An 8,719-nucleotide genomic window follows, 5' to 3' on the forward strand; every position below is an offset into this window, starting at 1 on the left:
ACAGATGTGGATCAGTCTGTGCACCGACAGCAGATCTGAGCAGAAGATGGGACATCATCCATGTACAGGAGGCTTTGACCTGAGTGCCTCCACTGCCTGGGATCGTCACTCCTCTTATGCCCAGATCCTTCCTGATGGACTCAGCAAAAGGCTGTATGCAACACACAAACAGGACAGGGGAGAGAGGGCAGCCCTGCCTGACTCCACATTTAATAGGAAAGCTATCTGACTCCCACCCATTGATTGAGACTGCACTACTGATGTTAGTGTTGAACGGTTGGATCCAGTTGCGGATTCCCTCCCCAAACCCCATTTTGGAGAGCCCATTCACCATGTAGGTGTGCGATATTCTGTCAAAGGCCTTCTCCTGATTCAGGCTGATGAGGCAGCTGTCTACACCCCTGTCCTGCACATAGGCAATCGTATCCCTGAGTCATGCAAGGCTGTCAGAGATCTTCCTGCTGGGCACAGCGCAGCTCTGATCAGGGTGGATCGGAGACCATTCAAATACTTCATGTGCGCAAAGGGATTACTCACTGCCCACCTGTTAACACTCCAATTTTAGAAGGTCAAAGGATTGGATCCACAATTGCTACATTCCAACTGACAAGATGGAGTTTCAGTAGTCGGAGTAAGGGAAGAAAAATCACTTTCCACACCATCTGCTGAGACTGCAGTGAGTGCAGATCTAATTATCCGGCTTTCTCTTATCAGAAAAAGCCTTTCAATGGCGGTATGTTTACCCAGCATTCAGTGGGGGCAGAATGTGCCCTATCCTCACTACTGGAGCTCCTGGCGCATGCGCAGTAGCTGGCAGTGACTGGTACATGCGCATTGCGATCACTGACTGGAGCATGCGCAGTACCATCTGTACCTGGAGCTGGTGGAAGACGGTGAGAAATGGCGAACACAGGCGAGTAAAAGGAGCCGGTGAGTGGGGGAGGGATGGAGGCGGCGGAATGGGCGGGGAGGCTTCATGAAGACCCTGTGAAGGTCTTAAATCTTGAATAAGAAGCTACAGGTCCTGCGGTTACACCGAATGGAGAGGGGACAATTCTGACCCGCGTCTCCTCTCGGAGACAGGCCCGAGTTAACAACCGCCATCTTCACAGGGGCAACGTGCAGCAGGGCGCATGCGCGGTCATCCTGGTCCAGGTAGCAGGAGGAGAGAATGTTGTGAATTTCTATCCTGGACTGACAGGGATGGATTTTGGAAACTCATTTTACAGAGGGTTAGAAGGGGAGGATTTACACACAGCAAAGTTAACAACCCACCAGCCTCCGCATTCAAAGGATCATTCTCCGCCATTTCCGCCAACTCCAGCATGATGCCACCACCAAACACATCTTCCCTTCACCCCCCCGGCAGCATTCCGCAGGGATAGTTCCCTCCGGGACACCCTGGTCCACTCCTCCATCACCCCCTGCACCTCAGCCCCCTCCCACGGCACCTTCCCATGCAACTGCAGAAGGCGCAACCCCTGCCCCTTTACTTCCCCCCTCCTCACCGTCCAAGGGCCCAAACACTCCTTTCAAGTGAAGCAGCATTTCACTTGCATTTCCCCCAACTTAGTCTACTGCATTCGCTGCTCCCAATGCGGTTTCCTCTACATTGGAGAGACCAGACGCCGACTGGGTGACCACTTTGCAGAACACCTTCAGTCTGTCCGCAGGCATGACCCAGACCTCCCTGTCGCTTGCCATTTCAACACTCCACCCTGCTCTCATGCCCACATGACTGTCCTTGGCTTGCCGCATTGTTCCAGTGAAGCCCAACACAAACTGGAGGAACAGCACCTCATCTTCTGATTAGGAACTTTATAGCCTTCTGGACTGAATATTGAGTTCAACAATTTTAGATCATGAACTCTCTCCTCCATCCCACCCACTTTCTGATTCCCCCCCCGCTTTTTCTTTCAATAATTTATATAGATTTTTCTTTTCCCACCTATTTCCATTATTTTTAAATGTATTTCCATCCATCGTTTTATTGGCTTTTTCGATCCCTTCATCCCACCCCCACTTGGGCTATCTGAGGATTTACACACAGCAAACTCAAACCAAGAGAAATGTTTGTCTCTTCTCAATTTCTATCCTGGACTGATCTGAAACACAGTATATTCACATTGGGAAGAGGCCATTTGGTTGCTCACAGTGTGGTAAGAGGTTCAGCACATCATCCCACCTACTGGGACACTATTCACACTGGTGAGAGACATTTTAAATGACCAGAGTGTGAGGAGTGCTTTAAAAGGTGTGGGAAGCCTTGCAGAGAGGTTTGCTAGTGCTGTTGGTGGGGGTTTAAACTAATTTGGCACCGGGGTGGGATACCAAGTGGAGGTATAGTGAGAGGTAATGTACAGACAGATATTTAAGAAAAAAAACAGGTCAGTCTGGAAAGCAGACTGTACATCGTCAAGTTAAGGCTCAAGGGAACATAGAAAGGCTGGATGGCATTTATTTTAATGCAAGGAGTGTTGCGAGTATGGCAGATGAGTTGAGGATGTTGATTAACACTGGGTTATAATATCATTGCTATCACGGAGCTGTGGCTGATGGAGGGGCAGGATTGGCAGCTCAATATTCCAGGGTGTAGAATCTTCAGGCGAGACAGGAGGGGGGCGCGGGGTGTTGTAAGAAAGATGGTGGTGTCACAATTTTGATCAAGGAATCAATTACTGCAGTAAGGGGGGATGGTATCTTAGAAGATTCCTTAAATGAGGCCGTGTGGGTGGCACTTAAAAATGAAAAGGGGGAAATCACATTGTTGGGAGTGTACTATAGACCTCCAAACATCAGGGAGAGATAGAAGGTAAGATATGCAGCCAAATCTCAGAATTGTAAAAATAATAGGGTAATAATAGTAGGGGATTTCAACTTCCCCAATACTAACTGGGATAGACAAAGTGTGAAAGGCTTAGAGGGGGCTGAATTCTTAAAATGTATCCAGGAGAGCTTTTTAAGCCAGCACATAGAAAGTCCTACAAGAGAGGGGGCAGTGCTGGGCCTGCTTTCAGGGAACAAAGCTGGGCAAGTGGCAGAAATGTCAGTCAGGGAGCATTTCAGTGATAGTGACCATAATTCAGTTTGATTCGAGGTAGTCATGGAAAAGGACAAAGATGGACTGGAAATAAAGGTTCTGAATTGGGGGAAGGCCAATTTTTATATGATAAGACAGGATCTGGCCAAATGGATTGGGAGCAGCTATTTCTAACAAAACCTACATCAGAGCAGTAGGAGTCAGAGAGAGTGCAGGGCCAACATGTTTACATAAAGGTGAAGGGTGAGACCAACAAGTCCAGAGAAACCTGGATGTTGAGGAATTTACAGGATTAGATAAGGGAAAAAAAGGGAAGCTTATGGTAGATACCGAGGGCTCAAAACAGCGGGAGCCCTTGAGGAGTATAGAAAGTGCAGGGGGCTACTTAAAAAAAAGGAATTACGAGAGTGAAGAGGGGGCATGAAAAATACCGCTGGGTAAAATAAGTTAAAATCCAAAGGCATTTTGTAAGTATATTCGGGACAAGAGGATAACCAGGGAAAAAATAGGGCCTATAAGGGACCAAAGTGGCAATCTGTGTGAGGAGCTGTAAGATGTAGGTGAGGTTTTAAATGAGTACTTTGCATCTGTATTAACTATAGAGAAGGACTATGTAGATATAGAAATCAGGGAGGGGGACTGTGATATACTTGAACAAATGAGTATTGAGAGGGAGGAGGTATTAACGGTTTTATTGGTCTTTGTGTTTTGGGAGAACTAACAAGGCAAGGGAATACACAATGAATGGTGGGACCTGAGGAAGTACAGAGGATCAGAGGGACCTTGGTGTGCATGTCCATAGACCCTTGAAGGCAGCAGGACAGGTAGATAAGGTGGTTAAGAAGGCGAATGGAATACTTGCCTTTATTAATCAAGGCATTGAATATAAGTGCTGGGAGGTTATGATAGAGCGGTATAAAACGTTAGTTCAGGCACATCTGGAATATTGTGTGCAGTTCTGGTCACCACACTATAGGAAGGATGTGATTGCACGGGAGAGGGTGCAGAGGAGATTTGTAAGATGTTGCCTGGGCTGGAGGGTTTCAGTTGTGAAGAGAGACTCGATAGGTTGGGGTTGTTTTCCTTACAGCAGAGAAGACTGAGGGGGGTTCCTGATAGAGGTGTACCAAATTGTGAGGGCCATAGATCGGGTGGATAGGAATAAACTTTTCCCCTTAGTGGAGGGGTCAATAACCAGGGGGCATGGATTTAAGGGAAGGGGCAGGAGTTTTAGAGGGGAGGGTGGTTGGAGTCTGGAACTCACTGCCTGAGGGGGTGATAGAGGCAGGAATCCTCACAACATTTAAGAACTATTTAGATGAACACTTGAAACACCACAGCTTACAGGGCTATGGGCCTAGTGCTGGAAAATGGGATGAGAGTAGATCGGTGCTTGATGACCAGAGTGGATATGATGGGCCGAAAGGCCTCTTTCCGTGCTGTAAACCTCTGATGTCCCATCAACGTGTTCACACTGATGAGAGTCCATTCAGATGTTGTCACTGTGGGGCTGGGTTCAGGCCATCAAGGGACCTAATTTGACACAAGTGCAGTCACTAGGTGACATCATCCAAAAGCACCGTGTTAGTTTTCACATGTACACTGACAACACCCAGCTCTACCTCACCACCATCCCTCTCCATTCCTCCACTGTTACTAAATTATCAAACTGCTTATCCAACATTCCATACAGGATGAGCAGAAATTTGCTCCTTTTAAGAATTGGGCAGATCAAAGCAATTGTCTTCAGTCACCACTACAAATTCCGTTCCCTAACTGCCGAGTCCATCCCTATGAGGTAACATTGGGATATGTTGTCCTATGTTTGTCAAGCCAGGAATATTTATTCCTAAACGAGAGGGAGAGATATTCCTATAATTCCTATTATCCCTATAATATTCAGTAAATTACAGGAGATTTTATAAGGTTATTAGACAGTGATTTCTTACGGATCTCCCCACCTTGAGAAGGGAATATCCTGATTGATTTCTCACAACTGATTTCTGACTAACCTCACTATTTCTGAGCTCCGAGCTTGTTTTCCTAATTTCTTGATGACAAACTGTAGATAACATACTAAAGCTACTAGAATTATTAGAATCAGCAACACAAACCCTTAAGCTGCCACCAAGAGTAAATGTCAAAACTTTTCCACTAAAATGTGATAACTATCGACTTATATTCATCCTCGCTATCTGCCCATCATCTCAAACAATCTAAATTATAGACATTTTGTAACTACATCTGGTTCAAACAAAAGTTCATGCATGGACTTTAAAGATTCTCCAGCTCTCTGTTCACCTGCATCCACCTTGTGGAAATTTTCTAAATCCAGATTCTATTTCCCTCTTCAATTTAACTTCATTCCCTCTGATAGGTACCAGTGTGTTTCATTCAATGCTGATTGTTTTATAGTTAGTTTCACTATGGAGTGTGTGTTAATGTCTTGATGATTTAAAATGTCTCATTCAATTTTCCACAATAATCACTTCATGTTGTTCTGTTGTCAAGTAGCTGAGCATGTCTGAGACCTGCTCTTCAGTACAGGGTCACCGTGCATTTCCACATGTTAATTACACCACATGGAACATATCACATCTGCACACTCACGCTGTATCCCAATATCATGTATGTGCGAACCTATGCAAGCTACTCTTGGCCTTTCAGGTGATCTTATCAAAATATCAATGGGGTGTCTGTCTGAAGATCTTTGCTGATCTAACCCTGCATGGTTCTGATGCCTTAGATAGTGGCCAGACTATGAAATTCTGTTTCTTTTAAATACAGAGGCAAGGACACAAACATCACCAAGAGAAATCTCTGTTTATTGGTCTCATCCACACTTTCCTGACTTTAACTAGAATGTACATGTACATTAGATTGAACTATTCCATTGAACTATACCCAGGTGAATTATTCCATTTCCCAACTGGTGGTGTGATTTTCTCTATCTTTTATTCTAAATGCATCATTTCATGAATTACTATTCTATCTCATTCAGGAGCACTGGAGGAACTATATTGTCCCATTTAATACTCACATAATATGGTGTTTGTAGATCAGAGACAGAAGTACAGATACTTGCAATCAGATTGTAGATCACTCCCATATCTCCCGTTCTCAGATACTTTGTCTTGAATGATAACAAATGGGATGAAGCCAAATGTTTAAAAAGCAAAGCCCTTTGTTTAAATTGTCACCATGCTGTCAGTGGAAAGGGTTAACTTCTCAGCTTGTTAGCAAAGGGGCTGAAGAAACATTCTCAAATGTGCACACTTATGTCAACTTTATGTAACTTCATTTTCAGATCAAGGATGAACCAAACCCGATTTCAATCTTTATTTTTCCAATTCTCTTGATATTTTTCTCAGCTTTTCCAAAATGTTATTATTTTCTTCTTCCCCAGGCACCTTTCCAAATGACGGTAATAAAACTGAAGACAAATAAAACTGAAAAAGTTCACTTTCACAGGCAAAAGGAGCTTCAACTTTCTGAGACTGAAAAGAGTTAAAGAGGGTGGAGCTTCCCACAGCTTGTGAGCTCCGGAACAGAACCTCAAGGCTGAAGCTTATCTTTAGGGAATCCAACTTTTCAATGTCTTTTACAATTGTGCAAGTTCATTGTGATTCATACTTAAAGGTTTACTTTCACTCAGTCATTATAACCTTTCACTTTTCTCAGCACAGAAGCTGGCAGCATTTTAGATTCAATCCCAATTGTAAACTTCTCTTGTAGCTGGCGTATGGAGAAGATCATGTCCACTGTCAATCTGCCAGCACAGAAACCGCACTGTGCTTCTGGATACACTCGGTCTGCAAGTAAATGGAGTCTTTTAAGCCTGACCCTAGTGAAGGTCGTCCCTGTGATGCTGAGGAGTGAAATGTCCCTGTTGCTGCAATCTCCTCTGTCACCTTTGTTTTTGTATATTGTGATCATTCTTCAATCACACGTGTCGTGTGGAAAAGATCCTACCTCCCAACAGAGAAGGAGGAGGTCAGGAAGCTGTGACAGTAGATGGGACTTTCTGGGCTTGAGCAATTCAGCTGGAATTCCATCCTTGCTGGGTGTCTTTCTGCTTGTTAAACAATTAATGGCCTTTTTGAGCTCAAGTGGTGAGGGTCCTCATCCAACTCAAACCATGACAGAAAGCTGCAGGGACTGGGAAGTATCTGCCTCATGAGAGTACAGCTCACAGTTCAGTTCAACCCAGCGAGACATTTGTTTACTTCTGTCAGTGAGAACTTCACCATCTGCTGATTTCAGGGGGTAACTTTGGTGATGGTCTGACCAAGCGCCCTCCTGATCCCTTCATACACAGCATGCAGATTTCCATTGTCACAGGACAGTTTGGATTTCTTGACATGGGCGATCCAGTGTTTATTTGCACAGTATCTCCCTGTCTTTTACACAACTGTCTCAGCTACTTTCAAGTTACACTGTGCTCTAGCTGTTGGGTTTATGTTGAAATCGGGTAGGCTTTGCTTTTTTCTTCAATGACAGATTCATCTCTGCTGAGTAGGTCTCAAACAGTCTTTGTTGTGGGTTGGACCTTTCCCAAATGTTGCTGCTGCTGTGTCAGAAATGATTGAACTCAGCCACTTCCAAAATTCATCAATATCAACATTGACTGATGAAGCTTTCATTGATGAGCCTACAAAATACTTCACTATTTTGTTTATCTTCCTTGATAATTTAATTACATAATGGAGGTGTCACTGTGAGTAATGTGCAAGTGAGTCAGAATTGTCAACAAGGATTAATCAGCACTTTCTAATTGGAGATGTTAATCAGTGGAACCTCTTAGACACTGAATTGTAGAGTTCGTACCAAAGATCAATTTAGGATTGAAGTAATAGTTCCTAATTTTGTTGTAAGCTAGTTCCAGTTGAGAGCTCTTGAATTAAGGGGTAGGATCACAGATGGTGCTTTTAAAAAGGGGCACTGCAGTCCAGAAAATCAGTGACAGCTCCAGAATATTAAACTCCAGCCAGTTAAACGGCTGTTAACATCAGCAGGAACAAACCAGTTATTGTCAGACTATCAATCCTGGACGTGGTTAACAGCAGCAGAAACTGCAGAATCCAACCCTGCAGTCATTTATGAATTTACTGGTGAGTCTGCAGGTTGGAGGACCTTGTGAATCCCTTTCCACACACACACAGCAGGTGAATGGTCTCTCCTCAATGTGAATTCGCTGGTGTACAGTCAGCTTAGATGACTGTCTGAAACTCTTTCCACAGATATTTCAGCTGAATGGGCTCTTCTCAGTGTGAATTTGTTGGTGTAACTGGAGGCTGGATAACCGAGCAAGTCCCTTCCCACACACGGAGCAGGTGAATGGTCTCTCCCCAGTGTGAGTACGTTGGTGTACAGCAAGTGTGAATAAATGCCCGAAACTCTTTCCACAGGAGGTGCAGCTGAAAGGCTTCTCCTCAGTATGAATTTGCTGGTGTGACCAAAGACCGGATGACCAAGTGAAACCTTTCCCACACACAGAGCAGGTGAACGGCTTTTCCCCAGTGTGAATACGCTGGTGATTCAGCAGGCTGGCTGACTGAGTGAATCCCTTCCTGCACATGGAGCAGGTGAACGGTCGCTCCCCAGTGTGAACTCGCTGGTGTGTAGTAAGAGTGGATGAATACCTGAACCTCTTCCCACAGTAAGTGCAGCTGAAGGGCC

The 8,719-nt window shown here is 44.6% G+C and overlaps 1 long non-coding RNA gene across 1 annotated transcript; it reads left to right on the forward strand.

Annotated features, from left to right (window-relative positions):
- The first annotated feature begins 854 nt into the window (after positions 1-854).
- Positions 855-6,480, forward strand: LOC121292963. The gene is made up of 2 exons (XR_005946398.1): positions 855-930; positions 6,447-6,480. It is a non-coding gene; the product is annotated as an uncharacterized LOC121292963 (long non-coding RNA).
- Positions 6,481-8,719: the final 2,239 nt, after the last annotated feature.

The sequence above is a fragment of the Carcharodon carcharias genome, chromosome 21, assembly GCF_017639515.1.
Source record: "Carcharodon carcharias isolate sCarCar2 chromosome 21, sCarCar2.pri, whole genome shotgun sequence".
Taxonomy (NCBI): Eukaryota; Metazoa; Chordata; class Chondrichthyes; order Lamniformes; family Lamnidae; genus Carcharodon; species Carcharodon carcharias.